We start from the raw sequence: 25,408 nt of genomic DNA, 5'->3' as shown, positions 1-25,408 counted from the left end.
TGTATTTCTCCTTGGATTTATCCTGTATGGGACTCTCTGTGTTTCTTGGACTTGATTAACTATTTCCTTTCCCATATTAGGGAAGTTTTCAACTATGATCTCTTCAAATATTTTCTCAGTCGCTTTTGTTTTCTCTTCTTCTTCTGGAACCCCTATAATTCGAATGTTGGTGCATTTAATGTTGTCCCAGTGGTCTCTGAGACTGTCCTCAGTTCTTTTCATTCTTTTTTCTTTATTCTGCTCTGCAGTAGTTATTTCCACTATTTTATCTTCCAGGTCACTTATCCGTTCTTCTGCCCCAGTTATTCTGCTATTGATCCCATCTAGAGTATTTTTCATTTCATTTTTTGTGTTGTTCATCATTGTTTGTTTCATCTTTAGTTCTTCTAGGTCCTTGTTAACTGATTCTTGCATTTTGTCTATTCTAGTGGCTAAGGTTGGTTCAGTGGGTTGTGTAGGCTTCCTGGTGGAGAGGACTAGTGCCTTTTTTCTGGCGGATGAGTCTGGATCTTGTCTTTCTGGTGGGCAGGTCCACGTCTGGTGGTGTGTTTTGGGGTGTCTGTAGACTTATTATGATTTTGGGCAGCCTCTCTGCTAATGGGTGGATTTCTGTTTCTGTCTTGCTAGTTGTTTGGCATAGGATGTCCAGTACTGTAGCTTGCTGGTCGTTGAGTGAAGCTGGGTGCTGGCGTTGAGATGGAGATCTCTGGGAGATTTTCGCTGTTTGATATTATGTGCAGCTGGGAGGCCTCTTGTGGACCAGTGTCCTGAAGTTGGCTCTCCCACCTCAGAGGCACAGCACTGACTCCTGGCTGCAGCACCAAGAGCCTTTCATCCACAGGGCTCCTTAATTTGGGATGATTGGTTGTCTATTCATGTATTCCACAGATGGAGGGTACATCAAGTTGATTGTGGAGCTTTAATCCACTGCTTCTGAGGCTGCTGGGAGAGATTTCCCTTTCTCTTCTTTGTTCTCACAGTTCCCAGGGGCTCAGCTTTGGATTTGGCCCCACCTGTGTGTGTAGGTCGCTGGAGGGCGTCTGTTCTTTGCTCAGACAGGACGGGGTTAAAGGAGCCGCTGATTCGGAGGCTCTGGCTCACTCAGGCCGGGGGTAGGAAGGGTCACAGAGTGTGGGGCGGGCCTGTGGTGGCAGAGGCTGGCGCGACATTACTAGCCTGAGGCGTGCCATGCATTCTCCCGGGGGAGTTGTCCCTGGATCCTGGGACCCTGGCAGTGGCGGGCTGCACAGGCTCCCCGGAAGGGGGTGTGGATAATGACCTGTGTTCGCACACAGGCTTCTTGGTGGTGGCAGCAGTGGCCTTAGCGTCTCATGTCTGTCTCTGGGCTCTGCACTCTTAGCCACGGCTCGTGCCCGTCTCCGGAGCTCTCCCAAGCAGCGTTCTTAATCCCCTCTCCTCGTGCACCAGGAAACAAAGAGGGAAGGAAAATTCTCTCGCCTCTTCGGCAGGTCCAGACTTTTCCCCAGACTCCCTTCCGGCTAGCCGCGGTGCACTAACGCCCTGCAGGCTGTGTTCACGCCGCCAACCTCAGTCCTCTCCCTGGCGCTCCAACAGAAGCCGGAGGAGCCTCAGCTCCCAGCCCCGCCTGCCCTGGCGGGCGAGCAGACAAGCCTCTCGGCTGGTGAGTGCCGGTCGGCCCAATCCTCTGCACTGGAATCTCTCTGCTTTGCCCTCCGCACCCCTGTTGCTGTGCTCTCCTCCGCGGCTCCCAAGCTCCCCCACTCCGCCACCCACAGTCTCCGCCTCCGAAGCTCCCCCACTCCGCCACCCGAAGTCTCCGCCCACGAAGGGGCTTCCTAGTGTGTGGACACTTTTCCCCCTTCACAGCTCTCTCCCGCTGGTGCAGGACCCATCCCTATCCTTTTGTCTCTGTTTATTTTTTTCTTTTGCCCTAACCAGGTACGTGGGGGGTTCCTTGCCTTTTGGGAAGTCTGAGGTCTTCTGTCAGCGTTCAGTAGGTGCTCCATAGGAGTTGTTCCATGCGTAGATGTATTTCTGGTGTATCTGTGGGGAGGAAGGTGATCTCCACGTCTTACTCTTCCGCCATCTTCTGCCTAATTTTTTAAAGGACTAGAACAACAAATTTCACAATCTGTATGGAAACACAAAAGACCCCGTATAGGCAAACAATCTTTAGAAAGAAAAACGGAGCTAGGCTTCCAGACTTCAGACAATACTGCAAAGCTACAGTCATAAAGACAGTATGATACTGGCACAAAAACTGAAATAGAGATCAATGGAACAGGATAGAAAGTCCAGAGATAAACCCACACACATATGGTCACCTTATTTTTGGTAAAGGAGACAATAATATACTATGGAGAAAAGACAGCCTCTTCACTAAGTGGTGCTGGGAAAACTGGACAGCTACATGTAAAAGAATGAAATTAGAACAGTCCCTAACACCATACACAAAAATAAAATCAAAATGGATTAAAGACCTAAATGTAAGGCCAGACAGTATCAAATTCTTAGAGGAAAACATAGGCAGAACACTCCATGACATAAATCACAGCAAGATCCTTTTTGACCCACCTCCTAGAAAAATGAAAATAAAAACAAAAATAAACCAATGGGACCTAATGAAACTTAAAAGCTTTTGCACAGCAAAGGAAACCATAAACAAGATGAAAAGAGATCCCTCAGAATGGGAGAAAATATTTGCAAATGAAGCAACTGACAAAGGATTAATCTCCAAAATTTACAAGCAGCTCATGCAGCTTAATATCAAAAAAAACAACCCAATCCAAAAATGTGCAGAAGACTGAAAAAGACATTTCTCCAAAGAAGATATACTGATTGCCAACAAACACATGAAAGGATGCTCAACAACAGTAATCATTAGAGAAATGCAAATCAAAACTACAGTGAGATATCACATCACACCAGTCAGAATTGCCATCATTAAAAAATGTACATACAATAAATGCTGGAGATGGTGTGGAGAAAAGGGAACCCTCTTGCACTGTTGGTGGGAATTTAAATTGATACAGGCACTATGGAGAACAGTATGGAGGTTCCTTAAGAATCTAAAACCAGAACTACCATACGACCCAGCAATCCCACTACTGGGCATATACGCTGAGAAAACCATAATTCAAAAAGTGTCATGTACCACAATGTTCATTGCAGCTCTATTTACAATAACCATGACATGGAAGCAACCTAAGTGTCCCCTGGCAGATGAATGGGTAAAGAAGATGTAGCCCATATATACAATGGAATATTATTCAGCCATAGAAAGAAGAAAAATTGAATTATTTATAGTGAGGTGGATGGACCTAGAGTGTGTCATACAGAGTGAAGTAAGTCAGAAAAAGAAAAACAAATACCGTATGCTAACACATATATATGGAATCTAAACAACAAAATAAAAAATGCTTCTTACAAACTTAGGGGCAGGACAGGAATAAAGACGCAGATATAGAGAATGGACTTGAGGACACAGGGAGGGGGCAAGGTAGGCTGGGACTAAGTGAGAGAGTGGCATGGACATATATACACTCCCAAATGTAAAATAGATAGCTAGTGGAAAGCAGCTGCATAGCACAGGGAGATCAGCTCAGTGCTTTGTGACCACCTAGAGGGGTGGGATAGGGAGGGTGGGAGGGAGCGAGGTGCAAGAGGGAGGAGATATGGGGATATATGTATATGTGTAGCTGATTCATTTTGTTATAAAGCAGAAACTAACACACCATATTAAAGCAATTATACTCCAATAAAAATGTTAAAAAAATCTGCCTAGGTGGTTCCTATTAAAAAAAAACATTATCAGTTATTAGCATCAATGAGATAGTCATAGGAGTTATCAATGAAAAAATGTTGCCTGCCATATCATTTAACAAAGGATGTTGCAGCCCTCAAGCCACTACAGCCACCCAGGGTGATGAGTCCTGAGGGAAGCTGCCAAGGCCTCACCACTTCAGCCACCCCCCAATGATGCAGGCCGAGCAGACTCAGGATGAGAAAACACAGGATACAGGCCTCAGATAGCTGAGGTGCATACCAAAAGAATCATTTCAGTGAGCCCAGACTCTTTCACCTTCCCATACATAAAAAGCACTAAATTCCTTAACTTGACATACCTGATTTTCTTTAAGTAACGGTAGTATTTTGATATTTGCAGTACCTGGACTTCGTTGCAAAAGCTCCTATATATCCTGTCTTCTACCTTACCTTTTCTGAGCAGTCCCTTTGAGCTATCTGAGAGGCTGTGTCCTGGGTTTAAGTCCTCAGTTTTGCCTGCCAAATAAAACATAATCCTCAACTTTTAGGTTGTGCATCTTTTTTCAGTCAACAGAGTGAAAGACCTTATCTAACTCACATCAAATCATAGCAAAACGTAAAAAAAATAAATAAAAAATCACAGGAATGGCTGTTATGGGATTATAGATAACTGAACACTGTCAATTGAAAATCAGGCAGAAATTCTGTTTATGTTGGCCTTATTATTTTAATATCTATCATTATACTTCCTGCTGTGCCATACAATATTAGAATAATAAAATGGTATAAAAAGAAACCTCAAACTATGTCATTCCTTTACCTTAAGTGAAGTGAAACATTGTATTTTTTGGTTTTTTTTGGTAATGTCACTAAGAGCCAGAGGGATCAAGTATCTTGCTCAATTTACTACAGCTTGAAATTTTATTTAATGATTGAAGAGTTTGCAGGGCCAAAAGATCTTGATTCTTCACTTTACTTCACTCTCATTAAGTAATCTGACTCTCTTAAGACTGAACTGAAAGTGTGCTGAATATAATATATACCAGAAAATTTGTGTTTAATACCTCTTTATGGTCTCTAAAGGTGTAGTATTGCCAACTTGAAAGTTTTTGTTAATTCAGTTCCTCTACACTGAACGTTTACTGTATACAGTGAGGCAAAAATTACAAAATAAAATGTTCTTAAGTTGGATAATATACATATGTATAAGCAGCTATCTATAAATAGCTCTTTACTTATAGAAAGTGGTCATTAAATCTTTTAAATTTATGATTATGTTATCTATTCCCACGTCAATAATAAACCAAGTATAAATACTGGCACATTAATCACTTTATTCTTTTCTATTTTTTCTCATTTAGCTTTATATGAATCATATATATGAACATATATATAATATATATATATGCATATATTCATATATAGGAATCACATGTATTCATCCTTAGGTTCATTAATCTGGAAATCTCAGAAAACCAAATGTAGAAATGCTTTTTAAGCCATCTTCATTACTGACAGAATAGATTACAACAATATTTTAAAATATTTACAGACATGGATCACAAAGGCTCTCAGGTGATTTCAAAATCGGTCCCTTGATTGATTAATGTACTTGATTTAGATAATATAACAACTTCAAGAGATTTTCTCTTGTAACTAAAAGATTGTGAGTATAACATTACCAGATAGAGAATACTATTATTCAGTTGAGTATATTAACATTGTTTGCTGACTCATGAACATTATTTCATTTAAATGTACAGCAGGAATATAATGGGGAAAAAGTAGGCATTACTTATTATTCTGATAGGCAGAAAAGGCAACTAATAGAGAGGCTTTGATAATAAGTCATTAAACTGTGTTTTTATTATTGCAATTATAATTTTCTCTTATTCTGTGGTTGAACTCATTTGAAGAGAAAAATAAATCAAATCACCACCCATTATAGGAGGATGAGTGAGGGAAGGAGGAAGGCAGAGATATAAAAAGATTTTTATAACGCTTCTCTGACAAAACAAAAACAAAAATAAAAACAGAAACAATCCCTTAAATATTGACACTATAAGTATCGATATTAATCAAAATTCTTTTTTTTACATCCTTATTGGAGTATAATTGCTTTATAATGGTGTATTAGTTTCTGCTTTATAACCAAGTGTATCAGTTATACATATACATATGTTCCCATATCTCTTTCCTCTTCCATCTCCCTCCCTCCCACCCACCCTATCCCACCCCTCCAGGCGGTCACAAAGCACCGAGCTGATCTCCCTGTGCTATGTGGCTGCTTCCCACTAGCTATCTACCTTACGTTTGGTAGTGCATACATGTCCATGCCTCTCTCTCGCTTTGTCACAGCTTACCCTTCTCCCTCCCCATATTCTCTAGCCCATTCTCTAGTAGGTCTGTGTCTTTATTCCTGTCTTACCCAAGGTTCTTCATGACATTTTTTCTTAAACTCCATATATATGTGTTAGCATACGTTATTTACCTTTCTCTTTCTGACTTACTTCACTCTGTATGACAGACTCTAGGTCTATCCACCTCATTACAAATAGCTCAATTTCATTTCTTTTTATGGCTGAGTAATATACCATTGTATATATGTGCCACATCTTCTTTATCCATTCATCAAATGATGGACACTTAGGTTGCTTCCATCTCGTGGCTATTGTAAATAGAGCTGCAATGAACATTTTGGTTCATGACTCCTTGAATTATGGTTTTCTCAGGGTATATGCTCAGTAGTGGGATTGCTGGGTCATATGGTTGTTCTATTTGTAGTTTTTTAAGGAACCTCCATACTGTTCTCCATAGTGGCTGTACCAATTCACATTCCCACCAGCAGTGCAAGGGTGTTCCCTTTTCTCCACACCCTCTTCAGCATTTACACTTTTTAGATTTTTTGATGATGGCCATTCTCACTGGTGTGAGATGATATCTCATTGTAGGCTTGATTTGCATTTCTCTAATGGTTAATGATGTTGAGCATTCTTTCCTGTGTTTGTTGGAAGTCTGTATATCTTCTTTGGAGAAATGTCTATTTCGGTCTTCTGCCTATTTTTGGATGGGTTGTTTGTATTTTGGATATTGAGCTGTATGAGCTGCTTATAAATTTTGGAGATTAATCCTTTGTCAGTTGCTTCATTTTCAAATATTTTCTCCCATTCTGAGAGTTGTCTTTTGCTCTTGTTTATGGTTTCCATTGCTGTGCAAAAGCTTTGAACTTTCATCAGGTCCCATTTGTTTATTTTTATTTCCATTACTCTAGGAGGTGGGTCAGAAAAGATCTTGCTGTGATTTATGTCATAGAGTGCTCTGCCTATGTTTTCCTCCAAGAGTTTGATAGATTCTGGCCTTACATTTCGGTCTTTAATCTATTTTGAGCTTACTTTTGTGTATGGTGTTAGGGAGTGATCTAATCTCATACTTTTACATGTACCTGTCCAGTTTTCCCAGCACCAATCATTGAAGAGGCTGTCCTTTCTCCACTGTACTTTCCTGTCTCCTTTATCAAAGATAAGGTGACCATATGTGTGTGGGTTTACTTCTGGGCTTTCTATCTTGTTCCATTGATCTATCTTTCTGTTTTTGTGCCAGTACCATACTGTCTTGATTACTGTAGCTTTGTAGCATAGCCTGAAGACAGGGAGCCTGATTCCTCCAGCTCCATTTTTCGTTCTCAAGATTGCTTTGACTATTCGGGATCTTTTGTGTTTCTATACAGATTGTGAAATTTTTTGTTCTAGTTTTGTGAAAAATGCCAGTGGTAGTTTGATAGGGATTGCATTGAACCTGTAGATTGCTTTGGGTAGTAGAGTCATTTTCACAATGTTGACTCGTCCAATCCAAGAACATGGTATATCTCTCCATCTATTTGTATTATCTTTAATTTCTTTCATCAGTGTCTTATAATTTTCTGCATACAGGTGTTTTGTCTCCTTAGGTAGGTTTATTCCTAGATATTTTATTCTTTTTGTTGCAATGGTAAATTGGAGTGTTTTCTTGATTTCACTTTCAGATTTTTCATTATTAGTGTGTAGGAATTCCAGAGATTTCTGTGCATTAATTTTGCATCCTGCTACTTTACCAAATTCATTTATTAGCTCTAGAAGTTTTCTGGTAGCATCTTTAGGATTCTCTATGTAGAGTATCATGTCATCTGCACACAATGACAGCTTTACTTCTTCTTTTCTGATTTGGATTCCTTTTATTTCCTTTTCTTCTCTGATTGCTGTGGCTAAAACTTCCAAAACTGTGTTAAATAATAGTGGTGAGAGTGGGCAACCTTGTCTTGTTCATGATATTAGTGGAAAAGCTTTCAGTTTTTCACCATTGAGGACGATGTTGGCTGTGAGTTTGCCATATATGGCTTTTATTATGTTAAGGAAAGTTCCCTCTATGCTTACTTTTTGCAGGGTTTTTATCATAAATGGGTGTTGAATTTTGACAAAAGCTTTCTCTGCATTTATTGAGATGATCATGTTTTTTCTCCTTCAATTTTTTAATATGGTTTATCACATTGATTGGTTTGTGTATATTGAAGAATACTTGCATTCCTGGAATAAACCCCAGTTGATCATGCTATATGCTCCTTTTAATGTGCTGTTGGATTCTGTTTGCTAGTATTTTGTTGAGGATTTTTGCATCTATGTTCATCAGTGATATTGGCCTGTAGTTTTCTTTCTTTGTGACATCCTTGTCTGGTTTTGGTATCAAGGTGATGCTGGCCTCATAGAATGAGTTCGGGAGTGTTCCTCCCTGTGCTATACTTTGGAAGAGTTTGAGAAGGATAGGTGTTAGCTCTTCTCTGAATGTTTGATAGAATTCACCTGTGAAGCCATCTGGTCCTGGGCTTTTGTTTGTTGGAAGATTTTTAATCAATATCAATTTCAGTGCTTGTGATTTGTCTGTTCATATTTTCTATTTCTTCCTGATTCAGTCTTGGCAGATTGTCCATTTCCAAGAATTTGTCCATTTCTTCCAGGTTGTCCATTTTATTGTCAGAGAGTTGCTTGTAGTAATCTCTCATGATATTTTGTATTTCTGCAGTGTCAGTTGTTACTTCTCCTTTTTCATTTCTAATTCTACTGATTTGAGTCTTTTTCCCTTTTTTTCTTGATGAGTCTGGCTAGTGGTTTATCAATTTTGTTTTATCTTCTCAAAGAACCAGTGTTTACTTTTATTGATCTTTGTTATCATTTCCTTTACTGATTTTTCATTTATTTCTGATCCGATTTTTATGATTTCTTGCCTTTTGCTAACTTTGGGGTTTTCTTGTTCTTTTTTCTCTTATTGCTTTAGGTGCAAGGTTAGGTTTTTTATTCGAGATGTTTCCTATTTCTTAAGGTAGGATTGTATTGCTATAAACTTCCCCCTTAGAACTGCTTTTGCTGTATCCTATAGGTTTTGGGTCATCATGTCTGCACTGTCAATTTTTCTAGGTATTATTTTATTTCATCTTTGATTTCTTCACTGATCACTTCATTATTAAGTAGTGTATTGTTTAGCCTCCATGTGTTTTTATTTTTTACAGACCTTTTCCTGTAATTGATATCTAGTCTCATAGCGTTGTGTTAGGAAAAGATACTTGATAGAATTTCAATTTTCTTAAATTTACCAAGGCTTGATTTGTGACTCAAGATATGATCTATCCTGGAGAATGTTGCATGAGCACTTGAGAAAAATGTGTATTCTGTTGTTTTTGGATTGAATGTCCTATAAATATCAATTAAGTCCATCTTTTTTAATGTATCATTTAAAGCTTGTGTTTCCTTACTGATTTTCATTTTGGATGATCTGTCTATTGGTGAAAGTGGGGTGTTAAAGTTCCCTACTATGAATGTGTTACTGTCGATTTCCCCTTTTATGGCTGTTAGTATTTGCCTTATGTATTGAGGTGCTCCTATGTTTGGGTGTATAAATATTTATAATTGTTATATCTGCTTCTTGGATCGATCCCTTGATCATTCCGTAGTGTCCTTCTTTGTCTCTTCTAATAGTCTTCATTTTAAAGTCTATTTTATGTGATATGAGAATTGCTACTCCCTCTTTCTCTTGGTTTCCATTTGCATGGAATATCTTTTTCCATCGCCTTACTTTCAGTCTGTATGTGTCTCTAGGTCTGAAGTGGGTCTCTTGTAGACAGCATATATATGTGTCTTGTTTTTGTATCCATTCAGCCAATCTGTGTCTTTTCATGGGAGCATTTAATCTATTTACATTTAAGGTAAGTATCAATATGTATGTTCCTATTCCCATTTTCTTAATTGTTTTGGGTTCGTTATTGTAGGTCATTTCCTTTTCTTGTGTTTCTTGCTTAGAGAAGTTCCTTTAGCATTTGTTGTAGAGCTGGTTTGGTGGTGCTGAACTCTTTCGGCTTTTGCTTGTCTGTAAAGCTTTTAATTTCTCCATCAAATTTAATGAGATCCTTGCTGGGTAGAGTAATCTTGGTTGCAGGTTTTTCTCTTTCATCACTTTAAATATGTCCTGCCAGTTCTTTCTGGCTTGCAGAGTTTCTTCTGAAAGATCAGCTGTTAACCTTATGGGGATTCCCTTCTGTGTTATTTGTTGTTTTTCCCTTGCTGCTTTTAATATATTTTCTTTGTATTTAATTTTTGACAGTTTGATTAATATGTGTCTTGGCATATTTCTCCTTGGATTTATCCTGTTTGGGTCTCTCTGTGCTTCCTGGCCTTGATTAACTCTTTCCTTCCCCATATTAGGGAAGTTTTCAACTATATTCTCTTCACATATTTTCTCAGTCTCTTTCTTTTTCTCTTCTTCTTCTGGAACCCCTAGAATTCGAATGTTGGTGTGTTTGTTGTTTTCCCAGAGGTCTCTGAGCCTGTCCTCAGTTCTTTTCATTCTTTTTTCTTTATTCTGCTCTGCAGTAGTTATTTCCACTATTTTATGTTCAGATCACTTATCCATTTTTCTGCCCCAGTTATTCTGCTATTGATCCCATCTAGAGTATTTTTAATTTCATTTATGGTGTTGTTCATTGTTGTTTGTTTCATCTTTAGTTCTTCTATATCCTTGTTAAATGGTTCTTGCATTTTGTCTAGTCTATATCCAAGATTTTGGATCATCTTTACTATCATTTTTCTGAATTCTTTTTCTGGTAGACTGCCTATTTCCTCCTTAATTGTTAGGTCTGGTGGGTTTATATCTTGCTCCTTAATCTGCTGTGTGTTTTTCTGTCTTCTCATTTTGCTTATCTTACTGTGTTTGGGGTCTCCTCTTTGAAGGCTGCAGGTTCAGAATTCCCACTGTTCTTGTTGTCTGTCCCCAGTGTTTAAGGTGAGTTCATTGGGTTTTGTAGGTTTCCTGGCAGAGTGGACTAGTGCCTGTGTTCAGATGGATGAGGCTGGATCTTGTTTTTCTGGTGGGCCGGTCCATGTCTGGTGGTGTGTTTTGGGGTGTCTGTGAACTTATTATGATTTTAGGCAGCCTCTCTGTTAACGGGTGGTGTTGTGTTTCTGTCTTGCTAGTTGTTTGGCATAGGGTGTCCAGCACTGTAGCTTGCTGGTCATTTAGTGAAGCTGGGTGTTGGTGTTGAGATGGAGGTCTCTGGGACATTTTCGTCATTTGATATTATGTGGAGCTGGGATGTCTTGTGGACCAGTGTCCTGAAGTTGGCTTTCCTAACTCAGAGGCACAGCACTGACTCCTGGATGCAGTACCAAGAGCCTTTCATCCACAAGCCTCAGAATAAAGGGGCAAAAAATAGAAAGAGGGTATTAGTAGAAGTAGAAAGAAAGAAATAAAGGAGGATAGAAAGAAAGAAAGGAGGGGGGGAAGAAAGAAGCAAGGAAGGAGGGAAGGAAGGAAAAATGAAAGAAAGAAGATAAAGTAAAATAAAATAAAGTAAGATGAAATATTATAAAGTTATTAAAATAAAGAGTAATTATTAAGAAAAAAATTTAAAAAAACAACCAACAACAACAACAAAAAAACGGACAGATAGAACCCTAGAACAAATGGTGGAACAAAGCTATACAGACAAAATCTCACACAGAAGGATACATGTACACACTCACAAAAAGAGGAAAAGGGGAATAAATCATAAATCTTGCTCTCAAAGTCCATCTCCACAACTTGGGATGATTCATTGTCTAAAGGAGGGAAGGAAGGAAAGAAAGAAAAAAGATAAAGTACAATAAAATAAAGTTATTAAAATCAAAAATAATCATTAAGAAAAAAAATTAAAAAAAAAGGAAAGATAGATCCCTAGGACAAATGGTGGAAGCAAAGCTATACAGACAAAATCTCCCACAGAAGCATATACATACACACTCACAGAAATAGGGAAATGGGAAAAAATCATAAATCTTGCTCTCAAAGTCCACCTCCTCAATTTGGGATGATTCGTTGTCTATTCATGTATTTCACAGATGCAGGGTGCATCAAGTTGATTGTGTAGCTTTAATCCGATGCTTCTGAGGCTGCTGGGAGAGATTTCCCTTTCTCTTCTTTGTTCTCACAGCTCCTAGGAGCTCAGCTTTGGATTTGGCCCCATCTCTCCGTGTAGGTCGCCAGAGCACATCTCTTCTTCACTCTGACAGGATGGGGTTAAAGGAGCAGCTGCTTCTGGGATTCTAGCTCACTCAGGCGGGGGGAGGGAAGGGCACGGAGTGCATGGTGAGCCTGCAGTGGCAGAGGCCGGTGTGACCTTGCACCAGCCTGAGGCTCGCCATGTGTTCTCCCGGGGAAGTTGTCCCTGGATCCCGGGCCCTGGCATGGTGGGCTGCACAGGCTCCACGGAACACGGATGTGGATAGTGACCTGTGACCACACACAGGCTTCTTGGTGGCAGCAGCAGCAGCCTTAGTGTCTCATGCCCGTCTCTGTGGTCCGCGCTTTTAGCCACAGGTCACGCCCGTCTCTGGAGCTTCTTTAAGCAGCGCTCTTAATCCCCTCTCCTCGCACACCAGAAAACAGAGAGGGAAGAAAAAGCCTCTGGCCTCTTCGGCAGGTCCAGACTTTTCCCCGTACTCCCTCCTGGCTAGCTGTGGTGCACTAACCCCCAGCAGGTTGTGCTCACGCCTCTCCTGTGCTCCAACCTAAGCCCGAGCCTCAGCTCCCAGCCCCTCCTGCCCCAGTGGGTGAGCAGAGACGCCTCGGGCTGGTTAGTGCTGATCGGCACCGATCCTCTGTGTGAGAATCTCTCTGCTTTGCCCTCTGCACCCCTGTTGCGCTTTCCTCCACGGCTCCGATGCTCCGCGGCTCCGCCATCCGCAGTCTCCGCCCACGAAGGGGCTTCTAGTGTGTGGAAACCTTTCCTCCTTCACGGCTCTCTCCCACTGGTGCAGGTCCTGTCCCTATCTTTTGGTCTCTGTTTATTCTTTTTTCTTTTGCCCTACGCAGGTACGTGGGGAGTTTCTTGCCTTTTGGGAGGTCTGAGGTCTTCTGCCAGCATTCAGTAGGTGTTCTGTAGGAGTTGTTCCACGTGTAGATGTACTTCTGGTGTATCTGTGGGGAGGAAGGTGATTTCCGCAACTTACTCTTCCGCCATCTTCCTGAGCTCCTCTATCCAAAATTCTTGGCAACTAGTATGGTATGGACAAACACTGTAACTCATTGTAGAAATCAAAATTTTAAATTTCTACTTTATTTTGAATAAATTATATTTTATATAAATTATCTGAACAAATTAAACTCTGTGAACAGCTACCATTTTTGCCTCTCTCCCTAGTTAGCAAATATTTACTTGAAAATACTTATTAGTAATAGTCTTCTGTGTTAAAATTTGTTTTTATTTAACTTTTATAGCACTTTGGTTTCTATAATATGTCACTGTAATTGATAGTATTACCAATTTAAATCAGCTCTAATTTCACATGAAACAATTAGTAGGATGTTTAAAAATTAAAATCCTTCAGAATGCTATATAGTGCTAGATTACTTTTAATATGGTGTGCATATAAATATAAATGAATATGATGCATATTTAATATGATATACATATATACACATACCATTTTATATATATATATGTATGTATATATATATATATATATATATATATGTGTGTGTGTTGAGATTTGACTATAAAAGTTAGATTGGCCAAGTTCATTTAGCTCAATTCCTCTCAAACTGAGCTAAAATAACTTTACATTTATGTTTAAATTCATAAATTTAAAATACACACATAATGGGGGGAGAAAGCTAAATTTCGGAACATGGAAAGCAGATGTGCTAGGTAGTTAGACATTATGAGCAAGCAGGTGACAGTGGTGAGAAAAGCAAGAAGAAATTGAGTCACGCACCCAACCATCTGTGGACCCTCCCAGACATTAGCAGCAAGGAGGTGACAGTGGAGAGAAAGACAAGAAGAAGAAATTGACTCACACAACCAGCCATCTGGTGACTCTTCCTTGACCTCACCCAGAACGGGCCAAACTATGGTCGTGTGGTGGGCAGCTTATCCTGTTAAAGAGGGGCACAGTAACACGAGGGGACTTCCCCAGGCTGTGCGTGCCCATACCATACAGGTGTATAACCTATAGTAAACCAAAATTTATTATACCATAATTATAATAAAATGTACCTGTGGTTTTGCCCCACCCCCAGCGAGTGGGCGTCTCTTAGTGATTCAAGTGGACATTATGTGTAGCAGTGAACTTGTTACATAGCTCAGCACTGTTAATCAAATAATGATCCCCTGTCACTCACCCCCACCTCCCTGCAAAATGTTCCTTAAAAGCACCCTTAATCCTGTATAGGAATGCTGCTTTCAATTCACAGAAAGAGCCTGCTTTCTCTCTCTCTCTCAGAGTGTAACTTTGCTTCAATAAACTTTGTTTTGGGCTTGCTTCACTTTGCTGAAACAGCCCGCTGTCTCTCTCTCTTTCTCTCTCTCCCTCTCTGACAGTGTACTTATGCATAAATAAACCTTGCTTTGTGCTTAAGCTTAACGTGGTAGTTTACAATTCTTTGCTTACTATCACAGATAGAGATTGCCGGTCTGGGTCTTCTGTTGACCTCCTTGGTTGAAGCCTTTTTGTTACAACGCACGTCCACCCGGTGGCAGATGAACTACTTTTAACTGACTTAGAAATCCCAAATAACTGTACCTGAAGTTGCCAGTAGGGAAAATTGAGAATCACTTTAATTTATATCACAAATTACCCAGAAGATTCCTTAAAAGTATGGAGTACAAGACAATGAAATGACAAGCCACAGACTGGCATAATGTATTTGCAAAAGATACATCTGATAAAGGACTGTTATGCAAAATATACACAGAACACTTAAAACTCAACAGTAAGAACACAAACCACCCAATTAAAAATAAGTCATAGACCTTAACAGACATCTCACCAAAGAAGATATACAGAGGGCAAATAAGCATATAAAAAGATGCTCCAATTCATATATCATCAGGGAAATGGAAATTAAAACAAGATACCACTACATATCTATTAGAATGTTCAAAGTCTAGAGCAGTGACAACAACAAATTCCTCTCCAAATGTGAACCTGTGAAATCAAACATTATAGTCTTCCAAATACAATGTAGAACAGACATAGGATAGGCATTCTCATTCAAAAAAGGAGAAATAGGGGAAAAAAAGGAATGATAGATTCTAAGTCCAAAACCTTAAGGCTTGAGAATATTTTGACCCAATGTTGTGCCCCCCAGGCCCACTGGGGTGGAGGCTCCACCTTCTAGACACATTCTAGACACATTGGAGCAGAGTTACCACCTTCTGGACCCATTGGAACAGTGATCCTGCCTTGTAGACTCACTGGGGTGCTGAGTCCTGCCTTCAGGATACATTGTGACAGAGCTTGGACTCCCAAGGCTCCTGGGAGCACTGCCCCTGAGGTGGCTCTGTGCCTGGCCCTGCTCCCTTTTCTGGTTCTTTGTGGTGGTTCCACCTCTATGGCAGCTCTGTGCCCAAGCCACACACCTGCCCTAGGCTCCTTGAGGTTAGAATCTTGTGACAGTTTCTCTAACAGTCTGGGTTTATAAGGCCAGCCCTTCTCCCAATGTGCCACTGGGCACTGCCATAAATGGGACTCTCTGCCATGGGCCTGTGCTATCTTGGGCTCTAGTACTCTGAGCCTGTGATGAGAAGAGCAGCCCCATGAGCTCTGAAGTGTCTTTAGGTCACTCTTCCATTGTCTTGGGCAATAGATCCTGGCTTCTCTTTAGATGACTGACTAGTCTCTACATTGTCTTGATGAATAGCTTCTAGCTGCTGTTGAGATGGCTGATCCACACTAATATTCGTTTTCAAGTTGAGCCACACCCTTCATGTCTTTTCCTAAATAGGCTTTCTCATTTTATCCAATATGGATAGGCTGAGAACCTTCCAAATTTTTAAGTTTTGTCTCCTTTGTGTTTAACAATTCCATCTTTAAATCATTTCTCTCTTCTTGCATTTTATTATGTGTGAATGAAATATGTTACCTACTATATCAATAAAAAAATGATGTTGGAGAAATCAAGACTTCAGCCACTGCAGCCACCCCAACAGTGCACCCTGAGGGTATTCAGGATGGAGAAAAAGCAGGATACTGTCCTCAGGTAGCTAAGGTGCATATCAAAGGAATGATTTCAATGAGCCCAGAATCTTGCATCTTCCCATACATAGAAAAGCTATAAATTCATTAACTTGAGATATCTGGTTTTCTTTAGTTAACTGTAATCTTTTGATGGTCTGACTATCTCATTTTTGTTGTAAAACTCTTATATGCATCCTGGCTCCTCCCTTACCTCTTAGGAGCAGTCCCTCAGAGCTGAGAGGCTGTGTTCCAGGCTTAAGTTCTCAGTTTTGTCTGCCAAATAAAAGATAATTTTCAACTTTAGGTTGTGAATTTTTTTCAGTCAACCTAAGCATTCAAGAGAATCCAGGGCACTCCTTCAACACTTTGCTTAGATATTTCCTCAGCCAAATGTCTAACACCATCACTCACAAGTTCTACCTTTCACAAAACTCTGGGGCACAGACACAATTCAGCCAAGCTCTTTGCTACTTTATAACAAGGTTTACTTTTCCTCCAGGTTTCAATGACATGTTTCTATTTCCATTGGAGACCTCATCTAAGTCATCTTTACTACTCATATTTCTATCAACATTTGTTCACAACCACTTAGGTATTTTCTAAGAAGACTGAGGCTCTCTCTACAACTCTCCTGTTTTCATTCTAAGCTGTCAACACAATCTTCCTCAGGATTCTATTCACCATAATGTAGGTTATTTTTAGCATGCCCCTCAAAACTCTTTCACCCTTTACTCATTACACAGGTCCAAAAACACTAGCACATTTTTAGGTATTTGTTAGAGCAGTAACCCCATTTCTTGGTACCGATTATCTGTCTTAGCCTGTTTTGGATGTTATAACAAAATACACAGGCTGGGTGGCTTATAAACAACATAAATATATTTTTCACAGTTCTGAAGGCAAGGATATCCAAGATCAGGGTGCTGGAAGATTTGGTGTCTGATTAGAGCCCACTTCCTGATTCATAAATAGTGTCTTTTTTTTTTTCATATGCTTACATGGCAGAAGGGACAAGGGGATGTTACCCAGTCAGGTTTGTTTGTTCAATGTACAGCAAGCCAAATGCTGAGATACTGAGTTTTACTGCAGAGAAAGGGTTTATTCACAAGGCAGCCAAGTGAGGAAACAGGAGAACAAGTCTCAAATCTGCCTCCCTGAAGGCAAGAGGCTTGGAATATTTATGGGATAAAGAAGCAGGGTAGTCTTAGGGGCTGGGAAAGGGGATTGGAGGTAGTGAAAAAGTGAGGTAATCAGCATTCTGCACAGGTATATCTGAGTTACATGCTTCTTCATGGGATGCATGTTCAAAAATGGAAGCATTTAACATGATCTTAAGGTGGAGTTTTTGGCCCTCTGACTTCAAAATGTTATTCTTCAGCTACCTGCACAGGCCCAGTTTTAGGATCAGTGGTCGCAATCAGTCTTAGCCTTCTTGAACTGCACAGAAGCTGACTTCAATTTCCTGGAAAACAATTTAAACCTCCCATTACTATAGCAACACATAGATCAGAAGTGCTATCTATAGGGGGTGGTTAAGGAGCCTTGTGATCTATTATCTAGGCTATGTGAAGCTTGGAGGGCATGAAATTTGCAAAAATAATTAAGAAGCACTTAATCAGTGAAGGCAGGTCTAACGTGGAGGGTTTTTTAACCAAACTTTTCCTTTATCTGCTTCTCTGTAACACAAGCTCAGGAATTTCTGTTAGTCACCAATTTCTGTTAACCTTCTAGGGCAGGGTTTCAGGAGCTTTCTCAATCCACTTTTATTATAAGAGCACTAACACCATTCATTTGGTTTCTTCCCTCATGACCTAATTATCTCCCAAAGGCCTCACCTCTTAAAAGCATCACCTTGGGGGTTAGGATTTCAACAAATAATTTGTGGGGGAAATAAACATTCAGACCATAGCAGCATGTTTGGTTTCTCCTGTGGTCATTATTCTTGGCTTGCAGAGGGCTCCCTTTATGGACATTTTTCTGTGCATGTGTATTCTTGGTGTTTCTTCTTCTTATAAAGATAATTGTCCTATTCAATTAGATTCCTACCCTTATGGCCTCACTTAATCTTGATTACCTCTGTAAAGCCCCATCTACAAATTCATATTTGGGGGTTAGGGCTTCAACATATGAATTTTGAGGAAACACAATTCAGTCCATAAAAGTTCTCAACAAAGCCCCATATCCAGAAGCTGGATAAAGATTTTACAAATTCAGTGAGAAAATCACAAACAGCTTAACTAGAATGTGAGAAAATACTTAAATGTGATCTTCACAAAGGCAAAATATAAATGCCCATTAAAAATGCTGAAAATGTCCAAAAAGTTTTGAGATATTCAAATTAAAATTATTAAGAGATACCATTGCATGCTCACAAGATTGTTAAAATGACAATCTGATAACATGGCACAATGGGAATTCTAATACATTGCTAGTTAGTGCAAACATAAATTGGTATAATCACTTTGAAAAACTGTTTGGCATTATCTAGTAAAGTTGAAGACAAACTCTTTCACTACTCATTTTCATTTTTATACTTATGTTCTAGAGAAGTTCATACTTATGTACAACAAAATGAATATATATGAATATCCATAGCAACTTTGTTATAACCAAAATTTTAAAAAATAATATAAATATTCATAAAAATAGGATGAATCTATAAATTGTATCACATGCATCCACAATTCATTTAAAGTATCAGTGAAAATATAGTGAAAACAATGTGAACTTCCTATGCATAATATTAAATGAAAAAAAGAAAGGCACAAAATAATACTAATACATGCAGTATGATTCCATGTGCATAAATTTCAAAAGCTTGAAAAACTTCATTTTTTAGTGCTTCAACATAGTTGGTAAAATAATAAACAAAAGTAAAGTAAAGAATATTTATAGGAAGATGGCGGAAGAGTAAGACGCGGATATCACCTTCCTCCCCACAGATACACCAGAAATACATCTACACGTGGAACAACTCCTACAGAACACCTACTGAACGCTGGCAGAAGACCTCAGACCTCCCAAAAGGCAAGAAACTCCCCACGTACCTGGGTAGGGCAAAAGAAAAAAAAGAAAAAACAGAGACAAAAGAATAGGGACGGCACCTGCACCAGTGGGAGGGAGCTGTGAAGGAGGAAAAGTTTCCACACACTAGGAAGCCCCTTCGCGGGCGGAGACTGCGGGAGGCGGAGGGGGGAGCTTCAAAGCCGCGGAAGAGTGCACAGCAAGGGGTGCGGAGGGCAAAGCGGGGAGATTCCCGCACAGAGGATCGGTGCCGACCAGCACTCACCAGCCCGAGAGGCTTGTCTGCTCACCCGCCGGGGCGGGCGGGGCTGCGAGCTGAGGCCGGAGCACAGGGAGAGGACTGGGGTTGGCGGCTTGAACATAGCCTGAAGGGGTTAGTGCACCACGGCTAGCTGGGAGGGAGTCCGGGGAAAAGTCTGCACCTGCCGAAGAGGCAAGACACTTTTTCTTCCTTCTTTGTTTCCTGGTGCGTGAGGAGAGGGGTTTAAGAACGCTGTGTAAAGGAGCTCCAGAGACGGGCGCGAGCCGCGGCTAAAAACGTGAACCCCAGAGACGGGTGGGAGACGATAAGGCTGCTGCTGCCGCCACCGAGGGGCCTGTGTGTGAGCACAGGTCACTCTCCACACCCCTCTTCCACGGAGCCTGTGCAGCCCGCCACTGCCAGGTTCCCGGGACCCAGGGACAACTTCCCCGGGAGAATGCACGGCGGGCCTCAGGCTGGTGCAAAGTCACGCTGGCCTCTGCCGCCGCAGGCCCGCCCCGCACTCCGTGCCCCTCCCGCCCCGCTGGCCTGAGTGCGACAGAGCCCCCGAATCAGCGGCTCTTTTAACCCCGCCCTGTCTGAGCAAAAAACAGACACCCTCCAGCGACCTACACGCAGTGGCAGGGCCAAATCCAAAGCTGAGCCCCTGGAAGCTGTGAGAACAAAGAAGAGAAAGGGAAATCTCTCCCAGCAGCCTCAGAAGCAGTGGATTAAAGCTCCACAATCAACTTGATATACCCTGCATCTGTGGAATACCTGAATAGACAACCAATCATCCCAAATTAAGGAAGTGGACTTTAGGAGCAAGATCTATGATTTTTTCCCTTTTCCTCTTTTTGTGAATGTATATGTGTATACTTCTGTGTGAGATCTTGTCTGTATAGTCTTGCTTCCACCATTTGTCCTAGGGTTCTATCCGTCCATGGTTTTTTTAAAAAAATTTTTTTTCTTAATAATCAATTTTAATTTTAATAACGTTGTTGTACTTTACCTTCGTTCTTTCTTTCTTTCTTTCTTTCTTTCCTTCCTTCCTTCCCTCCTTTAGACAACGAATCATCCCAAATTGAGGAGGTGGTCTCTGACAGCAAGATTTATGATTTTTCCCCCTTTACCTCTTTTAGTGAGGGTGTATGTGTATGCTTCTGTGTAAGATTTTGTCTGTATAGCTTTGCTTCCAACATTTGCCCTAAGGTTCTATCCGTCCCTTTTTTTTTTTCTAAATAAGAATTTTTTAATTCAATAATTTTATTATACTTTATTTTATTTTTACTGTATCTTCTTTCTTTCTTTTTTCTTTCTTTCCCTCCTTCCTTCCTTCCTCCCTCCCTCCCTCCCTCCTTTCTTTCCTTCTTGGCTTCTTTCCTTCTTTGCTTCTTTCTTTCTTTCTTCCTTCCTTCCCTCCTTTCCTTCTTTCTTTCCTCATACTTCTACTAATTCCCTCTACTTTTTCTCCCTTTTATCCTGAGCCATGTGGATGAAAAGCTCTTGGTGCTCCAGCCAGGAGGCAGGGCTCTGCCTCTGAGGTAGGAGAGCCAACTTCAGGACACTGGTCAACAAGAGACCTCCCAGCTCCACATAATATCAAAGGGCGAAAATCTCCCAGAGACCTCCATCTTAACACCATCACCCAGCTTCACTCAACGACCAGCAAGCCACAGTGCTGGACAACCTATGCCAAACAACTAGCAAGACAGGAACACAACCCCACCCATTAGCAGAGAGGCTGCCTAAAATAATAATAAGGCCACAGACACCCAAAACACACCACCAGATGTGAACCTGCCCACTAGAGAGACAAGATCCAGCCTCATCCACCACAACACAGGCACTAGTCCCCTCCACCAGGAAACCTACACAACCCACTGAACCAACCTTAGCCACTGGGGACAGACATCAAAAACAGCAGGAACTACGAACCTGCAGCCTGCAAAAAGGAGACCCCAAACACAGTAAGATAAGCAAAATGAGAAGACAGAAAAACACACAGAAGATAAAGGAGCAAGATAAAAATGTACCAGACCTAACAAATGAAGAGGAAATAGGCAGCTTACCTGAAAAAGAATTCAGAATAATGATAGTAAGGATGATCCGAAATCTTGGAGATAGAATGGACAGTAGAATGGACAAAATGCAAGAATCAGTTAACAAGGACCTAGAAGAACTAAAGATGAAACAAGCAACGATGAACAACACAATAAATGAAATTAAAAGTACTCTAGATGGGATCAATAGCAGAATAACTGAGGCAGAAGAACGGATAAGTGACCTGGAAGATAAAATAGTGGAAATAACTACTGCAGAGCAGAATAAAGAAAAAAGAATGAAAAGAGCTGAGGACAGTCTCAGAGACCTCTGGGACAAGGTTAAACGCACCAACATTCGAATTATAGGGGTCCCATAAGAAGAAGAGAAAAAGAAAGGGACTGAGAAGATATTTGAAGAGATTAGAGTTGAAAACTTCCCTAATATGGGAAAGGAAATAGTTAATCAAGTCCAGGAAGCACAGAGAGTCCCATACAGGATAAATACAAGGAGAAATACACCAAGACACATATTAATCAAACTGTCAAAAATTAAATACAAAGAAAGCATATTAAAAGCAGCAAGGGAAAAACAACAAATAACACATAAGGGAATCCCCATAAGGTTAACAGCTGATCTCTCAGCAGAAACCCTACAAGCCAGAAGGGAGTGGCAGGACATACTGAAAGTGATGAAGGAGAAAAACCTGCAGCCAAGGCTACTCTATCCAGCAAGGATCTCATTCAGATTTGATGGAGAAATTAAAACCTTTACAGACAAGCAAAAGCTGAGAGAGTTCAGCACCACCAAACCAGCTTTACAACAAATGTTAAAAGATCTTCTCTAGGCAAGAAACACAAGACAAGGAAAAGACCTATAATAACGAACCCAAAACAATTTAGAAAATGGGAATAGGAACATACATATTGATAATTACCTTAAATGTAAATGGACTAAATGCTCCCAACAAAAGACACAGATTAGCTGAATGGATACAAAAACAAGACCCATATATATGCTGTCTACAAGAGACCCACTTCAGACCTAGAGACACATACAGACTGAAAGTAAGGGGATGGAAAAAGATATTCCATGCAAATGGAAACCAAAAGAAAGCTGGAGTAGCAATTCTCATATCAGACAAAATAGACTTTAAAATAAGGACTATTAAAAGAGACAAAGAAGGACACTACATAATGATCAAGGGATCGATCCAAGAAGAAGATATAACTATTGTAAATATTTATGCACCCAACATAGGAGCACGTCAATACATAAGGCAAATACTAACAGCCATAAAAAGGGAAATCGACAGTAACACATTCATAGTAGGGGACTTAAACACTCCACTTTCACCTGTGGACAGATCATCCAAAATGAAAATAAATAAGGAAACACAAGCTTTAAATGATACATTAAACAAGATGGACTTAATTGATATTTATAGGACATTCCATCCAAAAACAACAGAATACACATTTTTCTCAAGTGCTCATGGAACATTCTCCAGGATAGATCATATCCTGGGTCACAAATCAAGCCTTGGTAAATTTAAGAAAATTGAAATTGTATCAAGTATCTTTTCTGACCACAATGCCATGAGACTAGATATCAATTACAGGAAAAGATCTGTAAAAAATACAAACACATGGAGGCTAAACAATACACTACTTAATAATGAAGTGATCACTGAAGAAATCAAAGAGGAAATCAAAAAATACCTAGAAACAAATGACAATGGAGACACAACGACCCAAAACTTGTGGGATGCAGCAAAAGCAGTTCTAAGGGGGAAGTTTATAGCAATACAAGCCCAACTTAAGAAGCAGGAAACATCTCGAATAAACAACCTAACCTTGCACCTCAAGCAATTAGAGAAAGAAGAACAAAAAAACCCCAAAGCTAGCAGAAGGAAAGAAATCATAAAAATTAGATCAGAAATAAATGAAAAAGAAATGAAGGAAACAATAGCAAAGATCAATAAAACTAAAAGCTGGTTCTTTGAGAAGATAAACAAAATAGATAAACCACTAGCCAGACTCATCAAGAAAAAAAAGGGAGAAGACTCAAATCAATTGAATTAGAAATGAAAAAGGAGAAGTAACAACTGACACTGCAGAAATACAAAATATCATGAGAGATTACTACAAGCAACTCTATGCCAATAAAATGGACAATCTGGAAGAAATGGACAAATTCTTAGAAATGCACAACCTGCCAAGACTGAATCAGGAAGAAATAGAAAATATGAACAGACCAATCACAAGCACTGAAATTGAAACTGTGATTAAAAATCTTCCAACAAAGAAAAGCCCAGGACCAGATGGCTTCACAGGCGAATTCTATCAAACATTTAGAGAAGAGCTAACACCTATCCTTCTTAAACTCTTCCAAAATATAGCAGAGGGAGGAACACTCCCAAACTCATTCTACGAGGCCACCATCACCTTGATACCAAAACCAGACAAGGATGTCACAAAGAAAGAAAACTACAGGCCAATATCACTGATGAACATAGATGCAAAAATCCTCAACAAAATACTAGCAAACAGAATCCAACAGCACATTAAAAGGATCATACACCATGATCAAGTGGGGTTTATTCCAGGAATGCAAGGATTCTTCAATATATGCAAATCTATCAATGTGATAAACCATATTAACAAATTGAAGAAGAAAAACCACATGATCATCTCAATAGATGCAGAGAAAGCTTTTGACAAAATTCAACACCAATTTATGATAAAAACCCTGCAGAAAGTAGGCATAGAGGGAACTTTCCTCAACATAATAAAGGCCATATATGACAAGCCCATAGCAAACATCATCCTCAATGGTGAAAAACTGAAAGCATTTCCACTAAGATCAGGAACAAGACAAGGTTGCCCACTCTCACCACTCTTATTCAACATAGTTTTGGAAGTTTTAGCCACAGCAATCAGAGAAGAAAAGGAAATAAAAGGAATCCAAATCGGAAAATAAGAAGTAAATATGTCACTGTTTGCAGATGACATGATCCTATACATAGAGAACCCTAAAGATGCTACCAGAAAACTACTAGAGCTAATCAATGAATTTGGTAAAGTGGCAGGATACAAAATTAATGCACAGAAATCTCTGGCATTCCTATATACTAATGATGAAAAATCTGAAAGTGAAATCAAGAAAACACTCCCATTTACCATTGCAACAAAAAGAATAAAATATCTAGGAATAAACCTACCTAAGGAGACAAAAGATCTGTATGCAGAAAATTATAAGACACTGATGAAAGAAATCAAAGATGATACAAATAGATGGAGAGATATACCATGTTCTTGGATTGGAAGAATCAACATTGTGAAAATGACTCTACTACCCAAAGCAATCTATAGATTCAATGCAATCCCTATCAAACTACCACTGGCATTTTTCACAGAACTAGAACAAAAAATTTTGCAATTTGTATGGAAACACAAAAGACCCTGAATAGCCAAAGCAATCTTGAGAACGAAAGAAGGAACTGGAGGAATCAGGCTCCCAGAATTCAGACTATACTACAAAGCTACAGTTATCAAGACGGTATGGTACTGGCACAGAAACAGAAAGATAGATCAATGGAACAGGATAGAAAGCCCAGAGATAAACCCACGCACATATGGTCACCTTATCTTTGACAAAGGAGGCAGAAATGTACAGTGGAGAAAGGACAGCCTATTCAATAAGTGGTGCTGGGAAAACTGGACAGCTACATGTAAAGGTATGAAATTAGATCACTCCCTAACACCATACACAAAAATAAGCTCAAAATGGATTAAAGACCTAAATGTAAGGCCAGAAACTATCAAACTCTTAGAGG

Source organism: Lagenorhynchus albirostris, chromosome X (genome assembly GCF_949774975.1).
Source record: "Lagenorhynchus albirostris chromosome X, mLagAlb1.1, whole genome shotgun sequence".
Classification (NCBI taxonomy): Eukaryota; Metazoa; Chordata; class Mammalia; order Artiodactyla; family Delphinidae; genus Lagenorhynchus; species Lagenorhynchus albirostris.
The sequence above is the reverse complement of the archived record's forward strand: the minus strand, read 5'-3'. Positions refer to the sequence as shown.